A 14,217-nucleotide genomic window follows, 5' to 3' on the forward strand; every position below is an offset into this window, starting at 1 on the left:
TAGGCTGTACCCGGTGGTATTTATGGAGTAGCTGTGCCTATGGTAATGTTAATATTTAACGAACTCTCGATTGCTTATCTCTTAAAAGGAGGTGTAATATCGCAATACTGTATGATTGGATGCGCCGCTTTCCTTTGATGCAATTATACTCACACACTCATGTTATTTCCACTTAAAAACAAGGGTTGCTTACGTATGTAAGGCTGCCTCAAAAAACACCATAACACCGCCTATAAATCACATGAAGTACACCATGGGACAGGTCGTTCTTTATCGTGTAACCATATCCAACATAAGGGCAAATGTATTCTAGGTAGCTTACATAAAGATACTGGTTTAATAAGTGTATTATTATTATTATTATTATTATTATTATTATTATTATTATTATTATTATTATTATTATTATTATTATTTTCAGATAACCAATAATTACATATTATTTAGCATGTTTATCTCCTCTTAGAAGTTTGTTTCATACAAACCTAATTTAAATGTTTTTAAATTGTAAATTAATTTAAATCGACTGATTAATAAAGCAGTATGTGACACTTGATAAATATTAGTCAAAGGGGGATGTCACCTGAAGAAATTTTTTTTGTTTTTTTTTTTTTTTTTTTTGTTTAAGATAATATGTCTGGCCTTTAAAAATTTTAACCTCGCAAAATATTAAATAAATTAAATAAATAAAATTTTATTTATTTAACCCTTATTTGTTAGATTAATCAAATCGTCCCCATTTAAAAAGGCACAACCACATAATCGTACTAAATTTGGAAGCTTTTCAATTAAGCCCAAACTTTATACTCTGTATACTATATATCAAATAACTGGGCTGTAAATTGCAATGTACTATGCAAGTGAGTATAAATAAATCAGCAGTTTAAAGATCCTTACTAAGAAATCGGTTCGTTTTCATGTTTGGTAATACGGCAGTAATTCAGTATGGGGAACAATATAAATTATCATATTTATTTATTTATTTATTGTAAACTTTTAGCAAATAAGACTAACTATTGAAAATATATATATATATAACATATGATGATAACTATATATATATATTATACTGATAACAAATTGGCATGATATATCTGTAGATGTAAAAAGGACAGACAATGGGACACACCTTTCAATTTGCCTTGACATTTATTTACAGAAGTAGCTAAGTTGCATTTATTCATGAAGCTGATCCATTGGAATATAAATCAAAGTAAATGTTAACATTGCAGATCAATTTTCTTTCAATATACCGATACAGCCCAGTGAAACCACTGTGATGTAATGACAAACCGTAGACTTGTGAAGTCTTTTATGCTTTTCTTTTTCTTTCACAGAACTTGCGTTCAGTAATAGTTCACAAAACCTGTTAGGATTACTAAAGTGACCAAAAAACCAATATATTAAAATGAAAAAAGATCCTTTTAACAACTATAAAGGTGTAACTTAGAAAAGCCTATGAAAAAAACAAAAATTGAAAGTAATAAAGAAAACAAATGTAATCAATTTTTTTAACAATCAAGAGGGAGATAACAAGTTGTCAGGTGATGAAACCCAGCATTCTAATTAAATCCATCAAAGGGTGACTTTTTGTAACCTCATTTAACTACAGCGTGTGTAATCTGTAGGCAGATTGAATCTAACGTTGTGCATAGTTTTAGTTAAGGGAGAATAAATGTGGTATTAAAACCGCAAAATGACACTGTTGTCAATTCCTTGATATTAAATAAAAAAAATGTGGACTTGTCATTTGACATGGTATAAAAACACATTCATTCTGTATTAGGTACTTTTTTGAAGACAGCTTTGAAGTCTTTGAAGTTTCTCTTTTCTAGTATGCTTGAAGATTGTTTTGAAAAAAATGCAATATGTGATATTTATATATATATAATGATATATATATATATATATATATATATATATATATATATATATATATATATATATATATATATATATATACCGTATTTGCAAAAGTATTCAGACCCCTGACCAATTCTCTCATATTACTGAATTACAAATGGTACATTGAAATTTCGTTCTGTTCGACATTTCTTTTTAAAACACTTCAGAACTCAAAATCGATTATTGTAAGGTGACATTGGTTTTATGTTGGGAAATATTTTTAAGAAAAATAAAAAACTGAAATATCTTTCTTGCATAAGTATTCAACCCCTGTGCTGTGGAAGCTCCCAGTTTGCACCGATGAAAGAAATTGCCCTAACGAGGACTCCACCTGTGAACCATTAAAGTTGCTGTCACATTTTCTGGATAAAAACCCCACTGTTGAAGGATCATTGGTAAGGCTGTGAATCTGAAGGAAAATGAAGACTAAAGATCACTCTACAGAAGTTAGAGATAAAATAATACAAATGCATAGATTAGGGAAAGGGTACAAAATAATATCCAAGTGTTTGGATATCCCAGTGAGCACAGTTGGATCAATAATCAGGAAGTGGAAGCTGCATCACAACACCCAGGCACTGCCAAGAAAAGGCCGTCCCTCAAAACTCAGCGCTCAACAAGAAGGAGACTTGTGAGAGAAGCCACAGAGAGGCCAACAATCACTTTGAAGGAGCTACAGAGTTCAGTAGCTGGGAGTGGAGTAATGGTGCACCAGTCAACCATATCAAGAGCTCTGCATAACACTGGCCTGTATGGGAGGGTGGCAAGAAAATAGCCGTTACTCAAAAAGTACCATCTGAAAGCACGTCTGGAGTTTGTCAGAAAGCATGAGAGTGACCCAGCTGCGATGTGGGAAAAGGTTTTGTGGTCAGATGAGACCAAGAAAAAGCTTTTTGGACAAAACTCAAAGCAATATGTGTGGCGCAAACCTAACGCTGCCCATGCCTCAAGACACACCATCCCTACAGTGAAGTATGGTGGTGGCAGCATCATGATGTGGGGATGCTTCTCATCAGCAGGGACTGAGCATCTTGTTACAATTGAAGGAAGAATGGATGGAGAAAAATACAGGAAAATACTGCAAGAGAGTCTGCTTCAGTCCGCTAAAAAACTGAAGCTTGAGAGGAAATTTACCTTTCAGCAGGACAATGATCCCAAGCACAAGGCCAAAGCAACATTGGAGTGGCTCCTGAACAAAAAGGTGAATGTCCTACAGCGGCCCAGTTAAAGTCTTGATCTCAATCCCATTGAGAATCTGTGGCACTATTTAAAAATTGCGGTCCACAAGTGTCGTCCAACCAACCTGAACAACCTGGAGCAAATCTGCCAAGAAGAATGGGCCAAAATCACTCCGACACTGTGTGCAAAGCTGGTACATTCTTACCCCAAAAGACTTAAAGCTGTTATTGCAGCGAAAGGTGGCTCTACCAAATATTAATGTGTGGGGGTTAAATACTTATGCAAGCAAGATATTTCAGTTTTTTATTTTTCTTAAAAATATTTCCCAACATAAAACCAATGTTACCTTACAATAATTGATTTTGAGTTTAAGTGTTTTAAAAAAAAAAAATCGAACAGAACGAAATTTCAATGTACCATTTGTAATTCAGTAGTATGAGAGAATTGGTCAGGGGTCTGAATACTTTTGCAAGCCACTGTATATATATATATATATATATATATATATATATATATATATATATATATATATATATGAGCTGTGTAAACTTGTGTGAACACAAACGAAAACAATAATCAAAAAAGATTTTAAGTAAATAAAATGTTTACATTCTTCATTCTTATAATATATATATATATATATCTATATATATATATATATATATATATATATATATATATATGGGGCATGGATATTGAATGGTAAGTGCCTTTTTTAGCAACATTTCTAATTGAATAATGTTACCCTTTATTAGAACATTACAACAATATAGAAAAGATCGGTAATCCTTCATTCCATATATGGGGGTGTTGGAAACATGCATTGTCCATATTCAAAGGTTGACTTGCAAATATAGTTATCACTATGTTACATAACATTGCAAGCAGTATCTTCAATGTTGTCTTCAAATATTTCAGAGGAATCATCCTGACATCTACACTGACAAGCCTGATGGTAATCATCGTTACTTCACTGTCCCATGTTGATCAACCCAGTTTCCACATATTGTTGAGGCACTGGATCCAAGCTACAATGTTCCCTGCTGCTAAACTGACAACAGTGTGTCTTCCTGCCAAGCACAGCAGTATCCACATACCTTGTAACTCTGCTACGTTCTGCACCACAGGCCACTTCATCCTTGGCTCTATGATGTCCAACTGGCCTCCAAGAGGTTTAAGGGGTGTCACACAGGGGACAACATCAGTGTTGCATTTGAAGAGAATTCAACCAATTTGGTATTAAAGGGAAAATCACCAATGTTATCACTGACAAGGCCAATAATATGAAAAAAAGCTTTGACTGCTCGGATTTGAAGAGGTGGGTCGGTGTGATAATGACACCGACAGTAGGAATGAGCATACTGTGTTGGAGAGAATTGACGTTGTGGAATCACTTGATGTACTCCCCCATTTTGAAGGCTGCGTCATGTCACCCAGCATGTTGTGAATGATGGCCTGTCCAAGTGCCCAGCATCACGGAAACACCTAGCCGAAACTGGTTCTCTTGTGCCCCACATGCACATATCAACCATTGCAGCTGACATTCTGGATGGAGAAAGAAAGCTTCAGCCTGCAACTGACGTATGCTGAAATTCTAATGAATTAAAGATGATGCAATCCATTTTGAGGGCTGACCAAGATAAACTCAAACAGATGAATGCACCAGTACAGCAGCAGACATCTAATGCCTCAATGAACTTGTGGCTATTCTAGAACTGTTTTCAGGATGCCGCTCTTCTCACCCAGGGTTCCAACATTGTTTCTGCCACCTACGTCATTCCCAGCATCACTGGACTAAGGACCTTCCTGGGCAGATTTAATGTAAAGTACAATGCCCAGCTGGTGACTGCCCTCAAGGCATCCCAAACAGATGCTTCTCTACAAGCTGGCAGCTCTACTGGTACCCTGCTTTAAGGCTGCATTGTGCCCAGAGCAGCTATTGACAGCCACAGCTCTTTCCAGCAGGGGTGTGCCAGGTTTGCTCCACAATCTTTCAAACTGCCCAGGATCCACTTCCAAAGAGAAGCAAAATGTTCTCTTTCATGTCAGCCCCCATACCATCTTCTGCTTCTGCTTCCACAGAGGTAACAGATTACCTGTCTGCCCCCTGCCTCCCGAAGGGTCTGACCCTCTTGCTTTCTGGAAGAGCCATGAGCCTCTGCACCTCAATGTGCCAGCCACCTCAGCCGCAATCGAGAGAGTGTTCAGTATTGCTGGCAGTACCTTTAGGCTAGATCATTCAATGAGTGACTACAGGTTCAAACATTAATGTTCATCAAGTGCAAATACTACTTGCAATAAAGGCAATGGGCAATCACATTGACTTACTTGGATGGGACTGTTTTGATTTGTTCATAATATGATTTCTGATAGTGGGGAAATATGGGTCACTACACATGCCAAGGATTGATCAATTTTGTCACTATAATGCCAATAATAATGTGTCTTATTATGGTGTTTTGTGAATTATATAACTGTCATCTACCTGCATATGTGCATCTGTAAATAAAGTTGAAATACACTACAGTATGTGTTGTGTTATTTGACAATATTTATAAATATATTTGCAAGTAAAGGTTAATATTTAAATATCTTTCAAATTTTAATGGACAATGGTTGAAATATTTAAATTTACAATCAATTCAAATATATTTCTAAAAATATTCCAAGTCACTTGTACATTTATTATTATAAAGCTGGTTTTCAGACAGGAAATCTATAGTTCAAGTGCCTGGTACTTGAACTATAGATCATTGATTAATCTATAAACCTATTACCAGCAAATTCCAATTAACCTATAGGTATATATACCTATTTCGCAAACTCAGTCTTGCCGTGCTTTCGAATTTACCTCTTGTCATTTATTTGGTTGTGTTTCACCCACCGTTCATATCAACGTTGTCCCTTACCTTCGCATTATGGATTAAACTCTCCAAAAGCAGAACAATCCAAGATTCGGGAGGAAACATCTTGACAGGAATCGTCTAAAAAAAAATCTGACAAACGCTGGAATGTTTCATTCTGTAGCCATCCTTTCATCTTATACACTCTGCTTCGAATGTTTCTCATTCCAGTAATCCTCATCTCAAAAATTCACAAGGTAGGAATGTATTATGTAGTCATATTGTTAGTTCTTCTTGAATTGCATAAATATTAAATTCAGGTCTGTGGCATCCAATGCGCAATCAGGAGCATCAATGTCACAGAGCAGTGGTGCACAACTCAGGTCATGGAGGGCCAGTATCCCTCCTGGTTTTTGATCTAACCATACCCTAAATTAGTTAATTGGTCCAATTAAGCTTCTCATAAGGTCCAATAAAGTACTTTAGGGTGCAATTGGAATAAAAACCTGTAGTGATACCGGCCCTCCAAGATAGAGTTGTGCACCGCTGCCCTAGAGCACAGCCGAATGTGAGAGCAGTCCCGCACATCAGGATTTCAGAAAAAGCAAATACATTGCTCACAGTTGGTAACACATCATAGAATTACAGCATAACATACTTTACAAAGTTAGTCTTTCCAAATGCTGCTTGTATTCCCTGTGTCGCTAATCTAGTAGGGTGGTCAAATGTATTGTACTGTGAAAAACATAATGCATAGGCATTATTCTTAAATGCATGGGGTTTGGTTTATAATATGTAGAAATGTAGCTTGTATTGGAGGGCATTGTCTGTCTGATAAATTGTATTTGTGCAATGTTTTGTGGTCTTTTTGGGGTCAAACTAATATCAATGTTGTGCATATTGGTAGTTTGTGAGGAACATGGTTGTACAGGATGGGATTCATGCATTTGCCACGGGAAGGTAAGTAAAGGTAGTTTATAAATTAATATCAAGGGGTTTTATTATTATTGGTGCAGATGTGGTCCAATTTAAAATCTGTGCATTTAATCGATGTATTTAAGTAGTCTAACCTATTTCAATAATTGGATCCACCGTGAATTGTGTTTGCTTCAGGCTATCCTTTGCATATATAAAAAAAGAAACAAAACAAAATTACATTCTGCTATACCACATTTTAGGTTTTTTTTCTTCCCTCCATTGACTTCAGTCACACAAAAGTTAGTATCACGTTATGTGATACAATATTTATTTTTGGGGGAGTTAACTTTTCACATTCAGCAAAATGTGTGAAGTGGTGTAGGTAGCCATAATTATATACACCTTCTTAATATTGAGTTGCACCCCATTTTGCCCTCAGAACAGCTTCAATTCGTCAGGGCATGGACTCTACAAGGTGTCGAAAGCGTTCCACAAGAATGCTGGCCCATGTTGACTCCAATGCTTCCCACAGTTGTGTCAAGTTGGCTGGTAGTGGATCTCTACTCTAAATAACTCATTCCATCTCATCCCATAGATGCTCTGGGCAGGCCACTGCAGTAAGCTGAATTTACTGTCATGTTCAGGGAACGATTCCTGGACAATCCTAGCCTTGTGCAATGGGGCATTATCCTGCTAAAAAAAATCCATTAGTAGATGGATACACTGCTGCCATGAAGGGATGCACCTGATTGGCAATGATGGTCAGATATCCTGTGGCATTCAAATGCTGCTCCACTTTTATCAAGGGGCCCAATGTGTGCGATGAAAACACACCCCACACCATCACACCACCACCACTAGCCTGCAATGCTGACACACGGCATGATGGATGCATGTACTCGTGTGGTTTTCTCCATACCCTAGTCCTACCATCAGCGTAAAACAGCAGGAACCGGACCAGGCAGACCAAGCAATGTTTTTACAATCCTACAGTGTCCAGTATTTTCGTTCCTTAACCCACTTCAACCACAGTTTCTTGTGTTTTGCTGAAAGAAGTGGAGCTCTATTACGTCATCAGCTGCCATACCCCGTTCGTGTCAAGGTACGACGAGTTGTGCATTCTTTTATGGGTCTTTCAGCACAAATTTTGTACTGGACTGTCAGTTGACTAACTGTAGCCCGTTTGTTGCTCTGCACAATTCGCCATTGGCTGAATGTCCTTTGGGTGGTGGACCATCCTTGATACACATGGGAAACTGTTGAGCATGAAAAACCCAACAGCGTTCTTGACACACTCAAACCAGCGCGTCTGGCACCTACTACCATACCCCGTTCAAAGGCACTTAAATCTTTTGTCTTGCCCATTTACCCTCTGAATGGCATACATACACAATCCATGTCTCAATTGTGTCAAGGCTTAAAAATCCTTCTAACCTGTCTCCCCTTCATCTACACTGATTGAAGTGGATTTAACAGGTTAAATCAATAAGGGATCATAGTTTTTATCTGGATTCACCTCGTCAGTCTGTTTCATGGAAAGAGCAGGTGTTCCTAATGTGTTGTACACTCAGTGTATGTATTTACATAGCATATTTTGTATGGTCATGTTGTCAATACAAATACACGTTTAAACACATTTTTAATATATGCCTATTTTCTGAAACTGGACTTCCTGTGTAGTTTTTATGAATGAGATGAGTGAGTGAGTGAATGACGCTACTCAGGTGAAAGATCTTTGAGATTAATTTCGGACTTTGACTGGGCAATGGTGGGCACTCCTAGATCTGCCTTGGCAAAACCCGGAATGAAAGATCTTTGTGATTCATTTTGGACTTTGACCAGGCATGGCATCAAAAGCCTATAAATACCTTGAATGTTTGTTTTCAAACATACTTTCCCTTGACAAATATATGTTAAACATATCGAAATGTAGAGCACTCTGAGCAAAAACTATAAATATATATATATATATATATATATATATATATATATATATATATATATATATATATATATATATCTATCGTGGCATATATTTTTGTTATCTCACTTGAGTCGGATAACATGAGTGGGATAACATGGTTGCCAGGATCAGTTTTGAATATCCTTTTGTCAAACAGAGGTACATTTACCATTAATTATACATAATTTTGACGCAAATTTAAACTGGAATTAGACAATCAATTTTTCTAAAAAGAAAAAAACAATTCGCGACGACCAAGACAAAATGAGAAGTCCACTGCAAAGTTGCAGAAGTAAAAAAATGTAGACCCAATGTATTGCATAGCATAAATATTCACATACTATTTTCTTAATGGTGGAAACATATGATAAATTCAATTTAAAAAGATGTAAAAAACTGAAAACAGCATAACATACTAGACAGGCTTACCAGAAGTTGTTTAGGCATGCACGAGCAAGCACAGTGTGCTGCGTACCACTTTTTACCACGTACCTGAAAATAACAGTACACTGGTAATCACAGGAAACAACAGAATTTAGTCAAGACATGACAGTTACCAATCTGATTGCGTCTGACTTTTCTGAGCAGCCTGTAGCCCCTTTATTAAAAGCAGGGAAGGTTGGAAACAATAGAGAGGCTGTAAACTGACAGAATGAGCGAAGACTGTTCTGAAGACGGTTGCCATAAACAAAGTTTAAAATGAATTCACATCAAAGCATAGTCTGTTGACAATGAACGTAAAGATCCACAGAGTAAATATAGCTACTATCCATGTAATTTATTTATAAATATATATGTTAGACCCCAACCTGAAATATGCCCCCATCTAGATCTGGTTAATTAACATTTTTAGAACCCCCAAATCTTCAGTGTTCGGGGTGGGGTTGTCTTGCGAATAACACCATCGCGATGCAGAAAATTAAATTAACCCAAACCCGATCTGACAAAGATCACCTGAAAACACAACCTAACTCAGGCAGTCAGCAGCAACATCACAGTGTCTGTCAGTCTTCCAATTAAAGCTACAGTACACAACAGTGTACCATCATTTTTGCTGTATTCAGAATAAAATAACATTTCAAATAATAACCTAAATATTCTACATGTGTTTAAATCTAACAAATAATAACATTCATAAAAAAAACTGAACCTATTACATCTGTCTTAGAAACATTTGCATTGGATACCTTTCAAATATTGGATAATTCTTCTGCCTACCTTCAGGCTGTCTGGGGAACTGGCCCTCAATATTTATTGGACTTGCTGCATTCCTACATTCCTGGGAATTAGCTGCGCTCTTCAAGCTCAGAGTTGCTGCTGTTCCCTTGACCAGGTGTGTCACTCTGGGAAGTTGGAGTTTCTCCACTACTGCTCCTAAACTTTGGAACTCGTTGCCACATAGTTGTGAGAGGCTCCGATTCACTTGAGAAATGTAAAGCAGTGCTAAAATTATTTTTTTCCCTAGCTTTAGGTAATAGGGTGCATAGATGGGTGCGTATTTTGGGTTGGAGTCCTATATATATATATATAGTGTACATTAGTACACTAGTCTCTGGCCTCCTGGAGGGGTCACCATTGCCACGCTGGAATCTGGTGTCCACCAGAGCCGGAATGTGCAGGAAGTCCCCTATGGCGGTCCTCCCTACGAATGCGTCTCCTTCCATTGCTGGGCCAGCTGCAAGGCAGCCTGCAGGGTCAGAGGTTACTGTAGCAGTGCATTTGCACTGCTCTTTCCTATCATTTCCAGCTGTATTTAAAAGGCTTCCCAGGTGCTGGAGCCATTGAAGCTGGGGAGCTTCAAAACCTTCATTTAGAAGCATCAGGCATAATAGTGCATAAAAGAACTCTACAAAGGCACCTGAACATATATAGGTAAACATGCATATACATGTTTACCTGTACAATCACTGTATTATATTTATTGGTTTAACAATTACAAAAAAAAAGAAATAAAAGTGACAACATTAAAATGTTTTCCTATGTTAGGTCCTAAATAGGTAGCATAATCGCAGATATAATCTATAATGTGTGTTCTGAGGATCTCAGCAAATCTTCAACATAAACACCCATGCAACACTGTTTAAAAAGATCAAACAGACCACACAAGGAAGCTGCTGTTGTCATGAGTTTGTTACAAAATTCACAATGTTCTGTTTCTTTCCGTATATTCTCAGAGGTTAATGAGTAGAAAAGTCCTTGAACTTGTGAGTGTGTTTACCTTGAATTAATACTACAGCTGCACTCTCCATGATCCTTGACTAATAACAAGAACGAGATAACCTTAAACCTAGTGAGGAGATGATAAATATTTATTCCATGATGGTGTAGTATTAGGTGGCCAAACTTCTTATCTGAAACAAATACCAGGGTGTGTCACCATTAGTCTTGTTAAACTTAACAGGAAACAAGAAACAGTAAACAGGTGCAATCAGGATGACCCATGCACATAACTGGTTTCCATGCCAGTTTGTTAAAAATGCTGGGTCAAGTAGAAGCAATAATTATTTGAATATGGATGTAGATAGCAGGATCAGGTCGACCTCGGCTTGCGACTGACCACATTGCGATGCAGTAGCTGATCTGAAGAAGATCCACTTTTGTACTTTTGAAATGTAAATACAGAAATAAATTGGATGGTTTGATAATTTTATTTAAAAGAATAGGTCGGCAAACTGTTTATTAGGCATCTGCATGAACTTTATTTTATGTATTATTTCCAAAGAGTTATTGGGGGATACCTTGGCGAATGATTCCAACTATTTTTACAAGGGATGAAAACTAAATAAACATGGTCTATGGGTTTTTTTTTTAAATATATTTTTGCATACAATGGCTTGCGAAAGCATTCACCCCCCTTGGCATTTTTCCTATTTTGTTGCCTTACAACCTGGAATTAAAATGAATTTTTTGGGGGTTTGTATCATTTGATTTACACAACATGCCTACCACTTTGAAGATGCAAAATATTTTTTTATTGTGAAACAAACAAGAAATAAGACAAAAAAACTGAAAACTTGAGCGTGCATAACTATTCACCCCCCCCCCAAAGTCAATACTTTGTAGAGCCACCTTTTGCAGCAATTACAGCTGCAAGTCTCTTCGTGTATGTATCTATAAGCTTGGCACATCTAGCCACTGGGATTTTTGCCCATTCTTCAAGGAAAAACTGCTCCAGCTCCTTCAAGTTGGATGGGTTCTGTTGGTGTACAGCAATCTTTAAGTCATACCACAGATTCTCAATTGGATTGAGGCCTGGGCTTTGACTAGGCCATTCCAAGACATTTAAATGTTTCCCCTTAAACCACTCGAGTGTTGCTTTAGCAGTATGCTTAGGGTCATTGTCCTGCTGGAAGGTGAACCTCCGTCCCAGTCTCAAATTTCTGGAAGACTGAAACAGGTTTCCCTCAAGAATTTCCCTGTATTTAGCGCCATCCATCATTCCTTCAATTCTGACCAGTTTCCCAAGAAAAACATCCCCACAGCATGATGCTGCCACCACCATGCTTCACTGTGGGGATGGTGTTCTTGGGGTGATGAGAGGTGTTGGGTTTGCGCCAGACATAACGTTTTCCTTGGTGGCCAAAAAGCTCAATTTTAGTCTCATCTGACCAGAGTACCTTCTTCCATATGTTTGGGGAGTCTCCCACATGCCTTTTGGCGAAGACCAAAAGTGTTTGCTTATTCTTTTCTTTAAGCAATGGCTTTTTTTCTGGCCACTCTTCCGTAAAGCCCAGCTCTGTGGAGTGTACGGCTTAAAGTGATCCTTTGGACAGATACTCCAATCTCCGCTGTGGAGCTTTGCAGCTCCTTCAGGGTTATCTTTGGTTTCTTTGTTGCCTCTCTGATTAATGCCCTCCTTGCCTGGTCCGTGAGTTTTGGTGGGCGGCCCTCTCTTGCCAGGTTTGTTGTGGTGCCATATTCTTTCCATTTTTTAATAATGGCTTTAATGGTGCTCCGTGGGATGTTCAAAGTTTCTGATATTTTTTTATAACCCAACCCTGATCTGTACTTCTCCACAACTTTGTCCCTGACCTGTTTGGAGAGCTCCTTGGTCTTCATGGTGCCGCTTGCTTGGTGGTGTCCCTTGCTTAGTGGTGTTGCAGACTCTGGGGCCTTTCGGAACAGGTGTATCTATACTGAGATCATGTGACAGATCATGTGACACTTAGATTGCACACAGGTGGACTTTAGTTAAATAATTATGTGAATTCTGAAGGTAATTGGTTGCACCAGATCTTATTTAGAGGCTTAATAGCAAAGGGGGTGAATACATATGCACGCACCACTTTTTCGTTATTTATTTTTTAGAATTTTTTTAAACAAGTTATTTTTTTCATTTCACTTCATCAATTTGGACTATTTTGTGTATGTCCATTACATGAAATCCAAATAAAAATCAATTTTAATTCCAGGTTGTAAGGCAACAAAATAGGAAAGATGCCAAGGGGCATCTGTAAGTGTGGAAGGTTGGTGGATAATTCACTGACACAGGAGACAGACAGGTGTACTTGAAAACACCACACAGGTGCCCAGTTTTATTTTCAAGGTGCAGTTTTTCTTTTTAGCTCGCAGAAGACGTTGTTGTCCGTGGTCTGCTTACCAACTATGGTAAACAGAACTAAAGGAATACCAAAAGACAGTAAACAGTTCAGAGTGCAGGTGCACTTATAGGTGCTCCAAAGAATAGAATAATAAGTCGAAAGGAAAAAGGAAAATAAAACGGTAATAAAACTACAAATAAAAGGTGCTGAACTTGGCAGCATTTTCCCGGTCGTCGCTACCCGCACGACCCAGATCTTCAACCTACTCTAGAGGATCCCTCAGCCTGCTATATATATATATATATATATATATATATATATATATATATATATATATATATATATATATATATATCGGTACAGACATGCTCAAATTTGTTGGTACCCTTACAGCTTATTGAAATAACGCTTCATTCCTCCTGAAAAGTGATGAAATTAAAAGCTATATTATCATGTATACTTGCATGCCTTTGGTATGTCATAGAATAAAGCAAAGAAGCTGTGACAAGAGATGAATTATTGTTTATTCTACAAAGATATTCTAAAATGGCCTGGACACATTTGTTGGTACCCCTTAGAAAAGATAATAAATAATTGGATTATAGTGATATTTCAAACTAATTAGTTTATTTAATTAGTATCACACGTCTCTAATCTTGTAATAGTCATTCAGCCTATTTAAATGGAGAAAAGTAGTCACTGTGCTCTTTGGTATCATTGTGTGCACCACACTGAACATGGACCAGAGAAAGCAAAGGAGAGAGTTGTCTGAGGAGTTCAGAAAGAAAATAATAGACAAGCATGGTAAAGGTAAAGGCTACAAGACCATCTCCAAGCAGCTTCATGTTCCTGTGACAACAGTTGCAAA

Source organism: Polyodon spathula, chromosome 3 (assembly GCF_017654505.1).
Source record: "Polyodon spathula isolate WHYD16114869_AA chromosome 3, ASM1765450v1, whole genome shotgun sequence".
NCBI classification, from domain to species: domain Eukaryota; kingdom Metazoa; phylum Chordata; class Actinopteri; order Acipenseriformes; family Polyodontidae; genus Polyodon; species Polyodon spathula.